The 22,823-nt window shown below is 38.4% G+C and overlaps 1 protein-coding gene across 2 annotated transcripts in view; it reads right to left on the bottom strand.

Moving 5' to 3' along the window:
- frmpd3 (FERM and PDZ domain containing 3) overlaps window positions 1-22,823 on the bottom strand; it is a 58,822-nt gene that overhangs the window by 19,228 nt on the left and 16,771 nt on the right. For both annotated transcript variants that reach the window (XM_049742355.2, XM_049742380.2), the window contains exon 2: window positions 15,139-15,222. The gene's annotated coding sequence lies outside the window, so the exon portion shown is untranslated. The remainder of the gene's footprint in view (window positions 1-15,138; window positions 15,223-22,823) is intronic.

Here is a 22,823-nt window from a genome sequence, read left to right as displayed (position 1 = left end):
GACGCACGGACAATTCACAATGGAAAGGCGATACTGAGGAGAGTGTAATTTCCCCCAGGAGTGCTCTCAATGACATCACAAATGAAGCAAAGTTTTCTTTAAATGTCACAAAACTGCAAATAGTTCTGTAAATAGCCTTTTGGTTCCTTCCTTGTTTATTTATTTATTTATTTTGCATGTTAATTGCACTTTAACGATTTGGATCATCAACTTCAAGAACAATTGAAAAATTGATTGAATATATATCAGTCTGGAAGAAGTTACATTGTCAATTGCAAGACTTCGAGACTATAAACCACCAAACCTTGAGGCAGACGGGCTAATCATTAGTAGATTGTGCTGCACAAATTGAACAAATATTAATAGTAATAGATAAATATAAATACTATGATACTAAATTTAGAGGTGCAGTGTTTAATCAATTAATCGACAACTCATCGATTAACAAATTAATCGCTAAGTATTTTTGAGAAATAATTGTTTAAAGACCCAGTTTAACCGTTCGAGAGCTTGGAATTTCAGCCTTTCAATTTAGAATAATGGTTTTGAAAAAAATTCAAAAACATTTGCTTTTATGTTGGAAAACAATGATCAACATTTTTGCGTATTTTCTGAAATGTTAGACCAAACCAGTAAATTAATTAAGTTGTGTGCATTTTCTACACTATTTGAAATGATAGCCTTTAAAAAAAAAGGTCTGGAATCGAGTAATCGATTGTCAAAATAGTTAGTTGCAGCCCTAAATACAATTTAGTTATTTTATTTAAATCACGAGTTGCCACTAACAAATAAATATTGTATCGCATCAGGCAAACATTTTTCTGAAACCCGTGTTGCATATCAATGTGTTCCATCCGTTCACAGAGAAGTCCTCTGTGGGCAATAAAAAAGGTTGCCAACATTTTGCATCATGGAGAAAATCCCCGAATCTGCAAAAATCCTTTTAACATGATGAAAGAGGATAGGCGATTATCTCCTCGGTAAAATGAGCCTTTGGACAAAGATGATGCCTTTCACACATCAGGCCTCTTGAACCCGACCCCAAAAGCGGATATGTCATTCTGGCAAACTAACTACTGGCTTCACCTTTCTGTTTGCTGTCAAGAAACTCTAAAGCACAGGTGTCAAACTCAAGGCCTGGGGGCCAGATTGGGCCCACCACATCATTTTATGTGGCCCGCACAATTAAAATCATGAGTGTCAACTCAATGTTTCTTGTTAAAATACCAAAACTCTTGATTCCTTCCTTTTAATAACAGTGAGATATTGCAACATTTGTTGTTATAATCCCAATTTCAAAATAAATTGGAAAATTTGGTTGTGTGTATGTAATAATATCTACACACTTACATTTCTAGTTAAGTCATTAATGGCCCCAAGAGGGAATCCATAACTCCGATATGGCCCGCAACAAAAAATTAGTTTGACACCTGTGCGCTAAAGGTTGGCTACTTGCAGAATCAACAATGTGAAGAATACATTAAAATAGGAATATTTTTGCTAGTGCCAGTCATGTGCTTCTGTGAGGCTCCTTGTTTATCTGCTGGATAAAGTGACGCCATGTCTGCCTCACTTGACACAAATGGCCTCCTCTGTTTCTTTTTCTCTGTAATTATTTCTCCACCCCATCGTTTTCTCTCTTCCTTGGGCAATCTGATTGCTTCCTTCAAAACAAAGTTTGCTGCTTTGAAGGTAGATTTTTAGAGGCTTAATTAACACGTCTCGTGACTTGTCAAACAATCAAAACTTTCCCATTTTCCGATCACTTGCTGTTGTGTACAAACATGTTGCCATACCAGATTGCATTACGTGACATGCAAATGGTGACTAATTTTCTTGTTTACAAAGACACTCTGATTCTGATTTTGACTTTCAACAAGAAACTGTCATGTAAACATTGTTTTGTGATAATCAAAATCCACAGAATGGTGAGTACTTAGCAAACTGACACATTACTAAGGGAGGAATAAAAGCTTTGCAACGTTTCTACTTATCATTGCGGCAATCTCAGACAGTATTCTGAGACATGTAAACAGGATAATTAAAGTAATACATATTCTTTGTTGACTCACAAAATTTGAAATGTTTTGTTTTAAACAAGGTTTTCGACTTGTTTTTGTAAACATGGCCATTATAATTTCTCAAATGGAGCAACTAGAAAATTGTGTACACTGAAGTGATTTAATAATTGGAATATCCGTCTGTCTTTATTTTAATGGTGCACCACAATTTTACACAGAGGTAGAAAACAAACAACAGAAGATGCATTGTGACTGAAACAAGCAAAAGACAATATTTTGTGCTGGAATAAGATCAGTAAAACGTTATAAAAGCAACAACAAAAAACGCATTCTAATATGTGTACTTCCTTGTTTGAGTTTTCTTTTCTGTTTTCAATTTTTATTTTGTGCATCTATTTGGTCTTTTTGTGTTGCATCATCAGAAACTCAAAAGAAGGACTTGAGAAAGGCAATAGGTTTTGGAGTGCATATGAATTCTGCAGAAATGGAGTTTACAACTGCAAGGAAAACACCTGCACTTATTCTTTTTTGCGCCTATTCCATTAGGTGTCCAATGCAAACGAAGAAAACAATGTCCCTGTAATTGACCGGACGGCGACATTTTGTTAAAGCATCTCATGACCTCAGCTGAGCTTCTTGCAAAAACTCTTTAGCCTTTCTCTAAGTCTTGCTTTGTTCGTGAATAAACAAAGATGAATGAATAGGGGTGGTAATGGGCACACTATCATGCCACATCCTTCGTGAAAAACAAGAAAGTAAACAGAAACATATGTCTTCAGACTGTATTAATTACTTTTATTGCACCTTGTAGCACAACAATAGCCAAAAATATTTGTCGATACAATATTATGTACATTGGACTTTGTACAAGAAAGGGCCGCCAAATATCCAGACTGGACAACAAATTTTACAGTACTCTCGCGCAAACTCACGTGACTTTTTTAAACTTCTCGTTTCCCATCCCAGAGCCAATTAATTCAAATTCTGGTTATGGTTGTTTTGTTTTGGTTTTCAGTCACTCTCTATGGAAGTTCTTGCACAGCTCAAATATGTACGACAAAAAACAAAGCCCAAAAGAACTTTCCCACCTCAGCATCACCACCTTAATCTGGTAGCATAGCACAAAACCTGCCCCGGTTCAGTATCACCACCGGCGAAACATATCTATCTTATGAGGTGCAAGTGATATGATAATATTTCCAGTTTGACCTACAAGGAAGACGATGATGACACCATCTGCTCCTCGTCTAATGATGAAAGGCCGGTCTACCTGATCAAAATGTCAATAGGTCGCACTTGACTTATCTGTCAATGCCCCAGGTCTTTTCTTCCCTGTATTATTGATGTGATCATCACACTGCATGATCTTCTATTCTTGTCCTTCTCTAGCTGCTTAACCTCTCTAAAATAGCCGTGTTATTGTGGTAAGAGTGAAGTTTTTGAGTGCCCACTACCTGCTTGGCCTCGACTCTGCAAATAATTATTTCAGCAATCTTGACTTTAACAGGACTCTTGACTGTGCTGAAGATTTGCACTTATGTAAAAATGATGCGTGAACTAAAATTTATCAGGGAACAAATAAATGGCAGACGTTGTTTTAATTGCCGTCCAATTTTACCTTCAAACAAAAGCCTGATTTTTTTGTTGCTGCTCTCTGCAGTTTCATTATTGACTTTAAACACATGCTAAACAGAATGTGCCCTCAAACAAATGCTGTAATCACTTTTTTTTAATCATCTGCCCGATATTAGTTCATTCACATGTAAATTAGTCACATTTTACAACATTCTGTCATATTTATCACCAGATCAAAATGGGAAGAGATTTTATTATCATTAAGACTTTATTATCTTTATCAGTCACAAAGCAATCTGCACAGTCCGCATATTTGCTCAATCAAAAAACGCACACATAGCAAAAATTTCATTAGCATGACACTGTCGTCAGCAAGCGTAATCTCACTCCCAGTCTCTGCCATGTGCTGGCATTTTATGAACCACTTTTGATTTAGTAAGATTTGTGTCGAGTCGAGACCAAGTCAGCACTGAGGTTCACTTTTTTACCATTATTGCTGCGAGCAAAAATAATTGATCCTGGGATCAATTTGTGTTGGCTCCAAAAAAACATAAGGGTATCAATGGACAGATGGCATTTCTTCCTTAGAGACAATCCTGAATGCAGTTGTGATCTTGGAGTCCAGTAGCATAAGGCATGGCACCGGAGCTGCACCATAAACATTCACATAGAGGCCTTCATAGCTCTGCACAGAAAAACAACTCCAGTCCGAGAGTGTTGTCTAGAGGGATCAACATAAACAATTTAGGACAAACAGATGTGCAGCTCTGACATTCTCATTCTCTGAATGGGATCTTGGTTGCTGAGGTCTCTTGGCTGTCAAAATGCAGCTCATCCATTTAATATAGTTCAAATTCGTATAGAGCTGTTTTTATAAAAAACAAAAAAAACATTTATAGAGACTGCAGGCTGTCCTGAATCACTGCACCATGGCTTTCTCGGACATAAATAATATGTGGTGAAGAATGGTGCTGGCATTTATTACTTCGAAGCATACGATTTACTGTACTGAACAATAATATGAAGAAGCAAATGTTAGGATATTTTCACATTCCCTGTCATCAGGACAATGTAGAGTATATCCTCCACATGTTGTAGCTGAAAGAAGAAACTCAGTCTTGTTTTGGTTACCTGCCCCATCCTCCAAATGTATAAATCAAAAACCAAACCACCTTCAATTCAAAGTGTCTCGATGCAGAAAGGTGCAAATATTGCCAAGAGGTCTTGAACATCTGTGCTCACCAGACGACGTACCATCCTGTCTAAAAGCCAGAAGAGAGCCAGAGTGTCCATGACAGTAACAGAGTGGCTCTGTCTCTCTGCTGTCACCCTCCAGTGAAGCAGCTTCTCTCCTGACAGTCTAACGGCAGACAGTGAAACTCATTCTCCACGCAACACAGCCCTCCAAAACACCCCCGGCGCCTACTTTCGGCAGAAATCCGCACGACCCCCCCAAACTCCATGGCATCACTCCAATGACACCCCGTAAAGTGGTCGTCCACTTCCTCGTCTTCCCATATTGATGCAAGCAATGAATTGGAATATCATGGAAAACCTAATCTATTTTAATAGTTCACTTCAAAAAGTGAAACTAATAGATTCTCTACACAAAGGGCTCTATTTTCACAACTGGTTCAAGTCTGACATGGGGCGTATTGTAAATCTGCACAGAAGCGAGTCAGGCTGGGTGCTGGTAATTTCACGGACACGCAGAAACCGTCACATTTACAAAAGGGTCGTTTGCGCTGTTATGGGCGTGAACACAGTCGCCTATTTGCCGCCAATCAAAGAAAGCAGTCTCTCTCATAGCCTTTGGCACACTCATAACTTGAACTAGTAGGATACCAAGTGTTTGTGGGCATTTCGGGGCTCCTGGGAGGGTCCTGTTGGACCTTGTAGTGTTTCCAGTGCAGCACAGTAGGTTAGTGATTGTAAAGTTAAATTGCATACGGTATAGTAGTCTTTCTGTTTCTGTAGTCTTAGCTGTACAAGCATACTAGTTTATAGTCAAGGTCGATAATAAGGATATTGAATTCATGCCAAGCGGCTTTCCATTCATTTACATGGTATTAGTGTATATTATCAGTGCTGTCATGTTTGTGGAATGTGTTTGAGATGCATGTTTGCTGACTTGATTCACAATTACTGTAAATATTGGTAATGACGACAATGCGTGAACACACCAGAAAAAAAAATCCCCTATTTCGACCTCTTTTAACACTGAAGGACATTTGTCTACTTATTTATTCACTCATTTGTCTCCCTTGTCCTTTATTCCTCAACATGAATGCACTTTCTGGTTGCTTGGCTTGCATTTATCGACAGGTCCTTGTGATTACGCTCCATCTAAAAGCGATTCATCACAGGGTAGTTGTGTCAGCTCCGATTGTTTAGTTCAGGGTACTTCAACCTTTTACGCATTAATGACAACAATATTTCTGATACAATGACATAGAAACTGATACAAACAGTTGATTAAAACCACAATTTGCTATTATGCTGAATGTAGTTGTTTTAACTGGTAAGCACGCCGCACTTGTTTCGCTTCGGTGAGCCGGTCCCATTTGAAAGTAATCGGAGACAATGACACCATAAGTGTGTAACAGACAACCCTGTAATTTCGGTTTGTTTTGGTCACAGTTATTGCAGAAAACCCTTCTTCACAAAGATTATTTGGAATAGAAAAACTATTCAGTGCTTTTTGAGCAGCTTTTTGATCTCAATTTCGAGCCTCTTTTTGCATGTTTTGTAGACCGGGCTTGATGCTTGAGACTGAGGACTGCTGATATTGTATTTGAAATGCTGCCTGGTTTATTTTCTCTTCTGTCTGCGTGGCGAAGTACCAAATGTCTGATGGACAGCTACCGGTTTAGTGCCCAGTGGTTTGAAACTGCTTGTTTAGTACACTCGTGCATGATCTTTTGTATTCTGAAGGGGGCTGCCAGACTAAAATCGTGACCACAACGAGAGGTGGATTTGTCAAAATACATGGTGTCGCTAAAGCAGTATTTTCACCCTTTTCACTTTTTAGTTTCCTCTTCTACCAGCAACTTATCTGCTCCTTGGTATGCTTTAGCGGTTGTGTGGAGAATATCAAGTGGCTTCTTCATTCACATGTGTAATCATCTGGCTTTCCCAGATGTCAGGCTGCTGTTGCTGCATGTTTTCTTCGACCCAAGTGTTGTATAAGTCGTGTTTCCCATTCTTTATTGAGCCAAGGCACCAATTCTTCACGAGAAAAATCTCACCAGACAAAAACATCACAAAAGTATGAACACTGAAATATTGACCATCCTCTTTCAATTTACTCACAAATTGATCAACTCAATGTAAAATCTGGGCCAGTTTATTTGCACAGAAAGTTAGACGCCATGTCTTATTTTGTTGTATGATTGGCCATCTAATTCTGCTGGTCACTGTACATCACTTGTTAAAGAAAAAAATGGTCCCAACCTGGCGCTCTCATTAAAACGAGAGTTGCAACTGGAGGAGCTTGACCAAAACAGTGAAAAAGTGAAAAAATGAAAACACCAAAATTGGCTGAAACAAAAAAAGAGGGCAACTTTCAACCATCTAGTTTCATAGTGACACTTTATTGAGAGCATTAAAAACATGCACAAATGTGACTAGATCATAATAACGGTTACCAGAGGGTATAGAGAAATAACTACTTTGATAGGTTGAATTTATTAAGCAATGCATACCATGCGTGAGTGTAAAAAAATACTTATAAATATCCATAAAAAAGTATACACGCCTATTTATGTTTTTTGAGTGGTAAATTTAGTGTACTCGAGATAAATGAGTAAACAAGGATACTTATCATTTATATATTTTTTTGTAGCCAGCACCTCATTCATCTGCTTGTACAACGCAAGAAAGCAGCACATTATATTTCCTTAATAAATAGTATTCTCGTGTCTTTGGTGTGATATTTGTAGGAGGTGTGTGTGTGTGACTCCCTGTAATATATTGTTTGCTGAATTCTCCGTCAGTGTAGGAAATGAATATATGCTTGGCTGCTCGCTGGCTGCCAGTTTTAATGCATTCAGTGCTCCCTGGGTGAAGGAGAGGGCCAAGCAAAATGCATCCCGCTGCTCTGTGCAGATTTAAAAGAGCTTGCCCGTTGCATTGAAGCAGATACGATTGTCGGGTTTGTGTTTGTTCTCGTATGTAATGTGAAATTTGCTTACGAGCACTGAGCAAGTGCTTGGTATCTTGCAATTTCTTCAATTGTTTGAACGCATCAACGTCGTTGATGGTATTGATTGAGTTGGGATTTTTAACTTGGTCAACGTACTTGGCTATGATAAATTCTACAACTGTGTCCGTACAGAAAGCTTTGGAAGACTGGGCATTCATATATATTTTTTTCTATGTTCAAATCTGACCCCTGCTTGTAAAAGAGTAAAACAGCACATCAGAGTTATTCACTAATGCTTCTTCACACAATACAACTGTTGTATTGTGTGCACCTGTGGAGAGACGCTTATTCCCTTTGCAATTGGTGGTCCACTGAGCGATGGCTCCGTTACCAGTTGTGATGAATCAGAGTGCAATGGTGCGCTTTTTTCCCCGTTAAATGGAATGCAATCAATAACGTTAGAAGATTTTCAGCAACCAGAGCGTGATAACCCCGGTATGAAGGCCTTGGAAAATACATGATAGTCAATGCAAATGCCGGGAGAATCAAAAGGTTTCTATGAGATGTGATACTAAACACTTTGCACAAACGTTTGAAGTGATCAATGAGTGTCTCAAAGTGCACAAAAGTGGTCTGCAATTACAACTCTAGGGAATATTTGCAACAGTCAAGACAGGAATGGGCTTTTTTTTTTTCTCAAAGAAATTTTTCATCGCTGGGAAAGAGTCCTGAAGGCAGACGTTTTTCCCCACTGGCATATACATAGCGGAAAAGCTTATGTTGAAACTCTAGTGTGCGCCTTGTGCAATACATTTGAAGGGAATAAAGGGAGCCACATTGGCCATGTTTTAAGTTAGCTATGACTACTCCCACAGGAGCGCATACCTCCCTCTGTATTTGTCTCCAAAATGACCAAAACCATGTCTTATCCACCTCAGTGCAAAGATATGCCCCGTATCACACCAGATATGCAACGGTCATGAAAATAATGCGCTTAGTGTTTAACCACTCTCATTTTTCTATCAATAATTAATTATTTTATAATTATTTTACAATTGATTATTTTTTTACACTCTATAGTCAAGTATGTTTAAAATAATGGCGACACAGTGAGGGTTTACACATCCCTGACACAGAAACAAAAACAGAGGTAAAATATTTCAAAATTTAGACGAATCAAAAGTTGACCAAGATCCTGGAATTGTGTTTGACCAATGAGCTTCCAGTTCTTGGATAGTGGCGTGACCCGAATTTGTACATACGTCAAAATGCTAGAGTCTATCACTACCTGCCGTTCGTCACTGCAAAATATTTGTGAACCCCCAGTAATTTTAAATATGACAAGCTTTCCCACTGTGATTTTCCCTTTTGCACTTAAACTCAGTTATGTGTTAACATTGAGTTCAAAAACAAAATCTCTGGTATGATCACCCGTGTATACAATAGTCATCAAATGTGTGCTGTCCGAGCACTAATCCATTCATGTTTTCTGTTCAACTCATAAATTAGATGTAGATAAATAAAAATAAAATATGGATAAAGATAAAATGTAGATAAAATAAACCTGAAAGTATTGTTGTTAAGGTAATGTTAAATACAATAATATTAGCCCTGGATAATATTAAACTCTTCAAGAACATTACGTATATTACTATTATGGAACATATTGTAAATAATAAAACTGCACTTATGAGTGTACTAGTCTTGGTTAGTTCTTCATGAGACAGTACAAAATATCTTTCTTTCTGCTGTGCTTATAAGATACAAAGACACAGCCAACCAACAAAAGGTCCCGAAAGGCAGATTATGAGCTAATAAACCACTTGGGGTGATAAAATTAAGGTGTAAAGGAACAGCCAACAGACTTACAGAGTCCCAATGAAAGGAGGACATTATCAGAGCTGATGGGGATATTGCGGTGCAGCTAAACGACATAAAACTGAACCGACAGAACATAACCTGTCAGCAAAAAAAATACTGCAGCTTCTTGTTAAACTGCTAAAAAAACGGCTTCATCTTCTGGTTCGTCTCACACTTGTTGATTGGAAATCATCAAGTCATAATTAGTTGTTCAAACGACTGAGTATCATGGCTCCCAGTCGACTGAAGACCTCCGCCAAGACCGAGCAATCCAAATTTGGATCAGAACCAAAATGTACATAGTACAGTAACACTTTAAGATGCCAGAAATGTTGTTAGCATTCCTGCATCATTCACTAAAAAAAATATGATTACGATAAAAAGTCCGAGTTTGCCCCATAAAACTGTTGAAAACTCAAGCTCAGCACATTAAGTTGAAGTATAGCTGCACCGAAATTCTAATATTTATTGCATTTCTCTCTTGGCACATGCAGCACCCTTCTAGAATTTGTCGCTAAAAATTGTTAAAACAGCATTGAAAAAATGAGCACACAAATTCAAATACAATGGCTTATAAATATTATGCACTCAAAAATTGTTTCTTTGTTTTTCCATCTGCTTTTTCCATTTAGAAATCATTCACACACATCAAGACATGCAATTCAACATTAAATGTAAAGAATTAAATTCATTTTGTATGTTACTTGCCATGGTTGGGCATCAAAAAGTGGCCAAGGAAGAACCTCCTACATTTGGTACACTTGAATTAAGCATTATGCAGATTATGTTGTATTTTCCCTTACTTTTTAAAATCATGTTAATTTTGCAAGCTCAGGCAGTTTTGTTATTTTCCTTTTCCTTCCCATTTTCAATGAATAATACATAAATCATGACAGTCCGTACTATTTCAGCGGGAGAGTTTTATTTTTGTTTATTTGTTTTGTTACTGATGTAAACAATTCTTCAACCTGCAGGGCCTTCTCTTGATGTAATTATTTCTTTCACCCTGCAAAAAAACATTCTTTTTTTGGCCAAAACCCTCACATCAATACACTCTCCACTTCAATTTCTCATTTTTTGTGTTTTGTTTTTGACAGTAAGAGGAAGTCCAGATGCAGTTTGTACCGTGTCTGGCCAAAAAGTGTGCGAACAAAAGGATCGTTGGAGCTCAGTTCATTAGAGTCTAGTGTGTAACATGCATGCATAGAAAAAAAAAAACTCATCACGGAATGTTCCATGTTTGGACCAGCCAAAATGTCAGAAAGAAAATAGTATGCACACATGCATCTACGCATGCACGCACACACACACACTATATTCAGATCAACACGGGAAGGCCAGAGACAGAAACAACAAAGAAACAATTTCTGCGTGCATAACAATTATAAACCGTGCAGAAGAAGCAGGTTTTCCAATGTTCCCACTTGAAGAAAGTTCTCGCATTTTCACAGTGGATGGCCAGACAGCGTGACCTTCACTTTCAAAGGCTGATTAAGATGGCAGCAGAGTGCTGCGTTACAGCTCCCAAACGTTTTGCTTGACCAGCTCCATCCAGAACCAAGAGGAGAGACCGGAACGATAGTTAGGCGCCCAGAGGTGACATTTACAATTTAAAAATGACGGCTGCGTGTACTTAATTAAGAAATAGCATGGGGACGTCAGCTCCTCTACCCGTCACCACTTTCAAGGAAAGCTTATTTCATGCTCCAAAAAGCATTTGTGTCTCAAAGGCAGACGCACACGCGCAGGCAGGCAAATATGCGTGTTTGACTCCGCTACAAAACAAAAAAGTGTCAAACAAAGATTTACAGCATAATTAATCCCAGATAAAAAGTCTTCGAGCCGAAGCAGAAGAGAGCAACAACATATGCTCATATGAACATATGAACATAAGCTGAGTAGCCGACGCTATTGCACGCTATTCATAAGCAGCATAACCACATAATAAAATATCCACCTCCCATTTTTCCAAAATAAAAACACCAGCGGAGTAAATTAATAAATTTACATACTTTTCAGGACAGGTGTCGTCATGGCAACAAGTGGAGAGCGATGCACTGTTTTGTGTGTACACTGCAGCATCTGTGTCCCTGAGGGCTCAAGGATGAGCACGGATTAAGAGTATAAGGTTGCAGTGTACTAGCCACCCGACAACATCTACAAGTAGCTCGACAAAACACTCTTAGTTTGCGCTTTGTCTTTAAGCAAGGTTAACGCCGGCATCTGTCACTGTGATTTAGGATTGCTACAGAGCTTTGTTTATTGTGCTCAAAAAATGGGTCCCTGGAAACATTGCGTACGTGACTGCTTTTGGTGATAAAAAATATGCGGTACTTGTCGGGTGGAAGTGAATCAAAGGGATGATGGAGCAAGTGTTTTTCAGAGTTACATTAAAATGGAAACTGGGGACCTTTTGCATAACAGGTGGATGCAAAATGAGCAGACAAAAAGACATGATTAAAATGTGCTTTTGTCATTATGGCATATTTGTTCAAATGCTCATGGCGCTGACTCCAGATGTCTTATCATTTCACAGATCGTATTTAGTATCTCTTACTACGTTCCAGACGTAACAAAGGAGTTGTTGTGAGGAAGTAGAGTATTATCAGACTTTTTCAAGCTAATGTACGAGCTTTCACAGTAGCGTTGTCACCTGCTGAGAAGCCACTCAGTCATTTTTTTCCCCCCCAAATCAAACCAAATTATAACTCTGCCTTGAAGCACTTTACACTGAGATTCTTTTTCTGGGAGCAAAATGGATGTCAAGATGAAATTCTTGGAATATCTAATTACTTTATTAGCGACCCTTCTCTGTGATTAATTGCAGTGCTATGTCACCCAATGTGACGACGGCGCCACTCACCAGGAGACAATGTGACTGCAGACGAGGAACATTTTGATGAGACTGGAAATAATTACATCAACCTATACGCACTTACTTGTAAGACTCATCACATCCTGAATTCAGATTGAGGACCATGGATTGATTCCAATTCAGAATGAAGAGGCTTATTTTCAGAGATTGATTGCCGTGTCAGAGCCATTTGAAATACAAATAATTCTAAAATGACACGTATTTACATTTATGGCAATAAAATGCAAGCTAGATTGCTTGCTCAAAAAGTTGAGCCTACTAAAGTTACACGATAACAGAAGCTGGACTGTTTTACTATCCATAGAGGGCAGTCTCTGTCTGAATCTTTGTGTGAGCATGGAGAAGAAAGGCAACCTCAGTGTGCCTGAGCCTGTCAGCTCAAGGGAGGTGAGATAAGAAAAGCCACCGTGTACGATGACGGCTGCAAGCTAATCGCCATCGCTATCATCATATTGCAACTGCACAGAACAGTTTCATCCACAGACGGAGGGGGACTTCATTGAAGATAGCGAGGCTAGAAAAGAAGTCCTCCAAAGACTTCAGAAGAGCAAGCGAGTGTTCGAACTGTTACTTCCCTTGTCAAAACAAACAAACAAAAAAGAAAATCAAGCCTGACCTTTCTTGTGTCTTTCTGCCCAAGAACAACTCTGAACAGGCTGTCAGCAGGGCTGGCTAGTTGGTCTGCCCCCGAAGGAAACAACAATAATTCCGTTTTTCACAAGTTCATGTATTAATAATCTTATCAACGCATGATTTTTAAGTACACACACAAATGTTTTGACCAAGGGTGGAACGACTTCAGATTTATTTCTCGTTGACCCTAAGGTGAGGATAGTTGAGTGGCTCTGTATTTCAAAATTTTGGTATTGACATGATTACGTCCACACACATACTAGACATTATGCTCATATCAAAAATAAATATTTTGTCATACATCTGGTTTGAAAGTGAAGGGTCCTCTGTGCTTATGGAGAAATCGTTGGCCCCTCCGGGTCCCGGATCTAATTTCGAGGGTTGCATGGATTGAAATGGAAGACCTTCAGAAAACACAGATAAACCGAGATGTGTGGGATAGCATTGTTTGGTCTGTCTTGACCCAGTGGGCCGAATGATGATGATGAGCTCACAACCAGCACGTGCAATCTGTTAGCAATTTAACACCCGCTGTTTAGGATCTTAGTAAATCAGGCCCTATGAGTTAGTAATTCTTCAAGAGTTTACGATAACAAGGCCGCCTTCAGGTGCCGAGAGGCTCGGAACTGAGATTATACAGCACTAATTATTCAAAGCAAACACACATTGCTGTTCAATTCAGGTGGAAAACAAACTCATCTATGCCTTGCAGGGACAGCCCCAACATGCTTTGATGGCTGTTATTCTTCCCACAGCAGTTTAAGTTCTTTTCCCTTTATTGCAGTTGTATTTTCTATCCAGCTCCTCTGTGGCCGTTTGCATTCAGTCACTGTTTGTTCAGATCTCTGCAAAGCGTCACACTCATTGCGGGAGACAAAAAAAAAATCTATTCGCATTGCAGTGGAAATGCAAACTCTACACTTTCACAGCACTTATCAAGTCAGCATGAGGTTTTTACTTGACTCTGTTTTCCACTGTGACCCACATGCATGTGACAAAATACATGGCTGTGGCGTCAGCAACATGGAGGGGGGTTCTAACAAGCATAACAATTCCCTCTCCGAGACCAAAACGTGCGCCCATGAGTTGATTATTACCCCGAAACGCTGCAGGGATAAACAGCATGTTTGTTAACGCAGTGTTCCGCATGCTAATTAAGATTTTGTTTTTGCCAAACAGTCTTTAGTATGCTACGCTGTGTTAGGACAACAAGGGATTAATTTCTCAGCCATGTATTAAACTTAAATTTAAGATATTTTATGGAAATAGAAAAATAAATGTGTCTCTATTATTATAACCAAATTGCTTTATCAATCACATGCAGGCAGTGTGAGCATGTGTGTGTGCGTGTGTGTGTATGCCCACAACAGCTGATGACTGCAGCACAATGTGATTGCTGTATTGACTGCAATCATTCACAGTTATGGCCATGGCCACTGGCTGATGGACCCGACCAACACAGAACCCAGAAGTCTGCATCAGCTTTGTGCTCACTCACTGGCTGCCTGGCGTGGGATCAATGCAGAATTGCAGATGTGAGCAAAAAGCTGCAGAAGACACACAAACACGCACATGGGTTCTCATCGCCAAAACGCTGCCGTGCTGTCAATATCACAACAATAGGGAGAGTTCATAACCTTTCACGGGCTATGAGTTGCTTAATGGACATAAGAAGAATGAGAGGCAGCGAAAAGGGAGAGACTCGTGGGAATAATTATGAGCGACTCATTTTAAATGAGAAGGCTGCGAAAGCTTACGCATTAATGCCAAGTGTATATGAAGACCGCGGCTCACATTTGATAATGAATTTGTGTAATCCTCATCACATTTAATGTGCTGTATTCACATGACATGGCTACAGTTTTTCTGCACGCGATTCACACGACATTCAAGTATAATAAGCTCAGAAATCAATTGACCTGTTTAACTGTATAAACAGTCTCGCTGTGTAATGTTAATCCTTCTATGCTTGTGCAGTGCTTAGGTTAATATAAGGCAGAAGGGCTTAGAGGGATGAAATGTGTACTTACAGTGTTTGAGTGTTGACTGAAGATTTCTTCGTCAACAGGGATCACCCATAAACGCTCTCCCACACAATTCTGCAATGTGGGAACCTGTTGAGGCACGGAATGGAAAACACTAAATGAACGTGTTAATCAAGCATCATGCGGTAATCATTGTTACTGAGTAAAAGCAGTATTGATTTTTAATTTGAATATTCATGTCGATTTGATTACCTGTCAACAGTCCCATACAGACAAATTTTTTTGGCTCATTAGAATTGTACTTAAAAACTAAGTTATCACAACTAAGTAGAATGAAAAAAATAATTTATGCTTCAAGTCAATAAACATTGTGCTGTTCCTTCGCGGTGTGCAGGCCTTCGCCACCAGGGGGCAGTGAAAATTTTGGGGGGACTATTAAGCACACTGATTATAAGGCCCAATAACTTTGTATGTTAAATAGTTTGCATGTTTTTTTTGGTGGTATAGCGGCAAAATACTTTGCTTTACGACAGCCTAAAAGAGCTAAAGAAATGGTTTACATTAACGGGGCTATATTTCCCATGATTCTTAGACACAACAGCAGGAAGTCCTTCTAGTTCTGTTACGACAAAAACATACACCTGCTAGCAAAATCTGAAAGTAAAAAATAAATAGGGAAGACTTTGAATCAAAGATGACAAACTGAAAAGTCGACTGAATCCATACCAAAACATTGTGACTGATTATTGGGCACTGTCTACCACATAAAATCAGTTCGAGGTCATTAAACTCAACCATAATTATTCCACAAGGCTGGATTAAAAAATACACTGTGCCTTTCTGGAACGGAAAATGAATATATGTCCATAAGTATTGTTATATAAACTCGGAGTGTGACTCCAACCTTTGTGCTCAAATATCTGTTGCTTAAAGGGTTGGAAAACCGTGTCACAAATGCTTTCCATCACCTGTCAAAGGTGTTTACTATTATGTCGGCAAGCGAGACACGGAAGTAACAATATGGTGTTTCAAATCCACTCTTTGTTTTATGTTTCGTTTGAAAGTAAACTTCACCTGGAACAGCTTATTTGACTTGTCTACTCACAATCATACTGTACTTGTATCTTAAATTTTTGCTCAGAAGTAAAAGCACCTAAAAGAAATATGTCCAATCATGAATTGCATCTCATGGCACCAGTGTATTATCTATGATATATGATATATGTAGTATATATCATTAATCACAATTCCAGATAATGGAATAGGATAAGTGGAACAGACAATGGCTGACTGGATGGTTAAGTGGAACATAATGAGACTGATATTGAGACCAGATTAGTTAATTGTACTGTTTTATGGTGGTGTTGGATGATTCATTGCAAAATCCTTTTTTCTATACAATAGTGAAAAAAACCCCAAAAAAACTCAAAAGAATCAGCGTGATTAACCCCTAAGAAGTTGTTACAGGTTATGAGTAACAGGAAACTTGTTTAGTTTAGAATCGTCTGCATTCATTTAATTAACTCGATGGCTCTAATAAATATACTTGGACCGTTGAGGGCCAATTTTAAAAGTGTTTACTATTCACCAGCAGCAACTGAAAAAAGACTAACCTCAGCCTTTTTCTCTTGTGGCAAAGGAGCTAATGTGTGTAGGCAGACCTTAAATACCACTCGTATAGCTAAACTGCATTTTCATCACATTTGTAGACAGATACCCGTTTGGGTGTAAATGAGGAGGAGTGGAAGAGTTTCCTTCTTGGATTTTCTTTGGCTGAAGACGTTGGTGACTGCTCTGGGCGCATTTTACTTGCTGTTAGACTGATCTCATAACCATCTATGAAGTTTTTCCTACGCCTGAAGTGCATTTTCTCAAAGCAAGACATAACCATACTTACTTGTTTCTGTCAACCGACATGTGGAGAATAGCTATTTTTGTTTTTTTCTTTAAAGCAATAATCACTATTTCGTCAAATATATCATCACACTCTATCTAAATGGGTTTTGTTTTTAATACTTTAACACCTCCAAATTATGTAGTTGTAAGTATTTTGTGCAAATCTGACCTTGAAGGGATTTATGGAGTGTTAAAATACAGAATCCAACAAGAATCAAATATGAACAAAATGTATTCATTTAAAGCAACGAGGTCCCGGGGGTGGTTTGTGTCTAATATTCTGGGTAATCACCTCATTAGCCGCACGTAACATGAGATGTCAGACGCCATATCGTCATACTGGTCCAGCGTCAACAACAAAGTGGATTCACTTGTCCTAAGGCACTGTTTAGTGTTGAAGCACCAATTAGATGACACAAATTGTTAGCTTAGTTTATAAAATAAATGTGAACATATTTGTAACCACTCACCCACATTAGGCATATTGTAAATATTCATTACTAAGGAAGACGCAATACCGGTACAATTAAGTCAGATGTGATTTTATTCAATATAACAGCAGGGCAAAGAAAACAATCTGTTACAAATATACTGTAACTTGGAGTATCCACTTCGTTGATGTAATTTCTTCTAAGTCCACGCACAGATTTTCTTTCATGCTGTTTCATTTGTATGCAAATTTTTTGTCCTTAAAAAATAGCCTCTAAAAAGAAAAGGAAATTTAAAATGTGTGACATTCTTATGTATTTAACTTTACTATTTATACAGTGTTTTACTTTATTTAAGAACAGAACATGACTAATGCTTTATTATTATTATTATTATTATTATTATTCTCTCTCTCTCTCTCTCTCTCTCGCTCTCTCTCTCTCTCTCTCTCTCTCTCTCTCTCTCTCTCTATTTCTCTCTGAAATCCATTTCCTGTGTATGCTGTCAGTCTTGGCTTTTCTATAAAATTGCTTTTAAGGGTAAGGACGAAGTCAGATTTCAACAGTATTATTTATGAAGGGGACACAATTCCGTCAGCATTTAAAGCAGTGATGCGGAACCGACAGGCAGGGGTGTAGCTTCAGAAGTTGGGAGGAAGGACAAAATGCTCAGTAGTTTGCCAACGTTTTTTGTCTTCAGTTGCTCCTCTCCGTACTGGAAAAGGTGTGTTGTGTTATTATTATTATTTTTTTGCAGTTGACATGACTTGTGGCTAAAGACATTATTCTGCTCAAAATATATTACACTGTGTCAACAGGACTGACATTTCATTAGTCATTTTATATTAGAAAGATTATCTCAGATGGGATTTTCATAATTGTTCAAATAAATTAGAATTTCAAGTGTGAAGAAATAGAACAGTGAACAGTTTAATGCAGGGCAATGTCCCTCTTTAATGAGAATCTCCAATATAATGGATGAATATACTAAAAATTCTGAATATGGAAAGGACCACACAATTGAGAAGAGCAGGCACTCTTAAATAAGGCCACATTTGATTCAGGTCCGATCCACATTGCACATTTGGCTGCAATTTTAACGACATATATTAGCTGCTTTGGTTTTACGTGGATCTGAATGAAACTTCACCTCCTTTTAATAAAAATCCCGAGATCAAATGCTCATGCATTTAGCTTGTTAGCAGGCATGTTGTCATAGCGACAAGCCAATAAAGCCACTACCATCTTTTCCCTTGCTGAATTGAAAAAAATTATCATCATCACCATCTTCCAAACGCACTTTTCCAAAACGCTTTTTTTTTTATATATATATATCTTGTCTCAGTCTGTCCTGTCATCATGTTTCTGCCAAACAATTATTGCATTTAAGCCAATGACCATTCCTGCCCACACCCTCTGAACTACATTGTCTCACTGCTGTATTTGATCAGTGCAAACATATCTGTCTGCACACATTTCCTCGGCTGCGGTCCTGACCTTCTCCGCTACACCTCTCCTTTCCGTTAAACCTGCACTGTAAACACAACCTGCACTCTGGCAGGGGACATAACAAAAAAAGGGCTTGTCATATTGTATGTTTGTTTTCGACTTGAACCGGAAAGTTGGGGTACTTTGAAACTAAGATTTGTTGCTAGGCAGATTTTGCTTTCTGTGCTAAATTGTGCATGTCATATTTCACATGAGACGATATTAATTAACTGACCTTGCACCATTACCAGCTACTAGCAATTTCTGTAAATGAGTTTATGGGCCTAAATTCCTATGGTGAATGTTTTTTAGGGGTTTTCCATATCTAGAAACATATGATTGTGAGGTTACATTCTCTAATCACATTTATATGACATTAACAAATAGATAGCCAGTCTTATAATCTATATTGATGTCCTAAAATATAATAATTACAGTACAATTTATTTCCAGCCAAGGATTTAAAACCCTCAATGCGGCAGCTTTCCTTCAGTAGTTATTCATTATCTACTGAATTCTTTCACCTCTCTTTAATTGTTATTCACTGCATCTCTGCACTAATGGAGACATTAAAATGACTATAAGAAAAGAAAATTGTGGTTGAACAACTGAAATGTATTTAACAAAGCAGTTTGAAATGCCCTGAATTAGCAGCAAGGTTTTTGAAGGCTTAAAAGAGTTGAGGTGTCAGCTAAAAGCTCAAAATGGGTGTTGTCAGGCAGGAAGATAAAATGCGTAATTGCTCACATTTCTTTATTGTACATATTTAACACCTATCCAATACTCCCTGCTTCGGGTGCTTTTGGCTTACTCCATGTCTTCACACTAACTCATTGATGTGGCTTATGGAACTGTTGGCCACACTTGAATTTCAACTAAATTTGGTGGAATAAAGTGACTTTGGAGCCACGCGGCTTCTGAGTGGTGCACATTCTGCCATATCTCAACGACCCAGCTGTTATTCCAATTTAATATCAAGCTTCAACATTCTCTGTGTGGCTTCCATGCCCACCTGCACCCACATGTGCTGAACAATCCTCCACTCCAAAAGTGAACACTTGCTAATGAAGATCGTTCATCCCTTGGCAGTTAGGTTTGCTCGCTGTGTGGGTGAGAGGTTGACAGTTGTGCAGAAACTGTTCCATTAAATGACATTATGAGAAATAAGAGAATTTGAATTCACATTAATATTCAGAGAGGCCAGTGAGTGACTCGGTGCGATGTTTGGAACATTAAACACAGTGTTTGTAATGAGCACGGAAAGCAGCTCGTGTCACTGAATTTTAATTTTCTATTTTAGATGTATTACCTGCCAGTGTAGCAAACAAAATCTAGCCTTGCTAGATTAGAGTCTTGCACGCCCGTGTTCTCATAATTATTGCATTGTATGTAGACTCCAGTGGATAAAATGAGCTTCTGTTCTACTGAAGCGTTGACACAGTAGGTGCCATTACAATTTTACTGGTGTCAAACATGATTATTCAACCAAACACCTTTTCGTTGAAGCATTTCAGCTGTCTTAGTTTCACTTTACTTAACATGCTAGCCGCTAATAGAGACACGTAATTAACACGCACAGTATTTTCAAAACATTCAATAAAGTTACTTTTGCCAGCATTAATGAGAATGAAATTGATGAGCCTCTATTGTAATAAATATAGCAAACATGAAATAAAATGTTATTTACTAAGATTTTTTTATGTACTGTATTTTCCGGACTATAAGGCGCACCTAAAAACCTAACATTTTCCCAAAAGCCGACAATGCGCCTTATAGTCCGGTGCGCCTTATATAAGGACAAAGTTTTATAATGGGCCATTCATTGACGGTGCGCCTTATAGTCCGGTGCGCCTTATAGTCCGGAAAATACGGTATTTAGAGTTAAATAGTCCAGAAAGTAAAGCTTTGTGAATACCATGTATGGAAAAATAACCCACGTCATGCTTAGCACCAAGGTACTAACTGCACCGTTTTTAAACCCTGATCACCAGCAGAACAGACCTTGAATAAGCTCATCATGATTTACCCTGACAGCATACATGATTACCTAACTGGGTAAAGACTATATGGGAAAGTGTGATGAGGAAGACAAGCATCTAATTAAGGCTTTCTGTTTACATAATCACAACGTGTCTGTGGAGTCAGTGTTGGCGCTCGTGTTATGCTGGAATCGAAAACCTCATTTATTTAACTGGCAAGCCCCCTGCCGATGTTTGGATTCAAGCTCAAGCTAGTTTATCTTGAAGCAAAGCATCTCAAGGTTGAGATAAGAATAGCAGATGAAAATGCAGCAAGAGATTTTATGAAAAGTAGTTGAACGTAAAAACACATTTCACGACGAGATGACAGTCACCTTGAAGAAATATTTTGCTTTCTTTACTGATAATTTGATTTTTAAAGGTAACTTATTTACATTTCTGATTAATTGATTTTCAAAATAAAGTTAGATTGCAAAATACTTACTTTCAGCAGACGTCAACAGATCGCTTCACATAAAAATGACAGCAGATTTTTCCAGATCTTCTTGAAAGTGCAGCATTGTTTAAGGATAAACTTACTTCTGCAGCCCAGCGGCCATTGTCTGTTATTGTCTTCCCTGAAGATAGGTGTTCAATTGTTCAAATGTACATTTGTCCAACTTTGCTTTGTGTAGACACAGCAAAAATGCCTTTTTCATAAAATCCAGTGAACTCATTCACTGCCATTGACGGCTATAGACATGATATATCCATTTAAACTCGAGTTAAGGAATACAATGTTACAAGCTTGGACAATCCATAGCATCTATTGCACAGTAACATCTCCAGGCAGCAGATAGCATGGCACAATATGGTAATTTACAACATCACTGCCAGCCTCTAGTTAGACAGCAACATGTGCTTTCAACACAACCAGTTGTCTGGTGTGAAACCTCATCGCACTCTCTGGGAATTATAGTATTCTTGTTTATACAGAAACTGTCCTGCCTCTGAAACATCTCCAGTGCCGTTTCCCAAGTTGGCACTTCATTACCCTATCCTGTCAGTGCTATTTGTACAGAACAACAGTTTGAAATTTACCTCCAAAGTATCGCTTCTTTCACTCTGTTGTGTTGGATTGTAATAAAAGTATGTTTACATCCTATTTAATGATCTGATTGTTGGATTGTTAATTCACGGTTGCAACATTTTCTGCTGTAATGTGGAAATATTCTGACTCCCTTCTCAGACAGCTTTAACCTGTGCAGTTTTTTGACAGTCAACCACCTCAGAAACATTGGTGATTTCATTCATTCTTCATTTAGTATGCGCTTTGACATAACTGAAAGCTGCCTCAACTTTGTTTCAGACTCTTCATGGTAACTATTTCCCTGGTGGTTCTGCAGAATTGTACCAGACAGTCGGTCAGGAATAAATGAGACACAGTTCAAGGTACGGCATAGACCTTTGGATTCCCTGAGATCTAATCTGTAGGGAAAAATAGTCAAATCAATGAAGGGTCAACCTTGTAACTGACTTGATGGATCTGCCACCCCCTTCCAACCAACACAGGACTCTGTCTGAAACGTCAGATATATTAAAAAAAAAAGCTTCTACAGAATAGTAGAACCCCATCCGAGACAAAAATTCATATTATAATTAATGATTTAATTTCCCTTTTGGGGGATAAATATGCCATCTCACAGTGACTACAGTTATATTCTAATACATTATAATAAAAACATATTCATTAAATGCCTGCTGCGCTTTTACTGATGTAAACATGCTGTGCACATCTTCACCCGGTAGGAGCACGGCAAAGGTCATTGATTAATCAAATCTCTTAAAATGCCAAATTGCTCATGCTATAAGGTCACATCCAAGTTCAATGCACAAATTGGACAAAGTCCAATTTGCACTAAAACACAGAAATAATGTGACAAGCCACTTTTTTTTTTTG

This window comes from Syngnathus scovelli, chromosome 1 (assembly GCF_024217435.2).
Source record: "Syngnathus scovelli strain Florida chromosome 1, RoL_Ssco_1.2, whole genome shotgun sequence".
NCBI lineage: Eukaryota > Metazoa > Chordata > Actinopteri > Syngnathiformes > Syngnathidae > Syngnathus > Syngnathus scovelli.
This window is presented reverse-complemented; position numbering and strand designations above follow the sequence as displayed.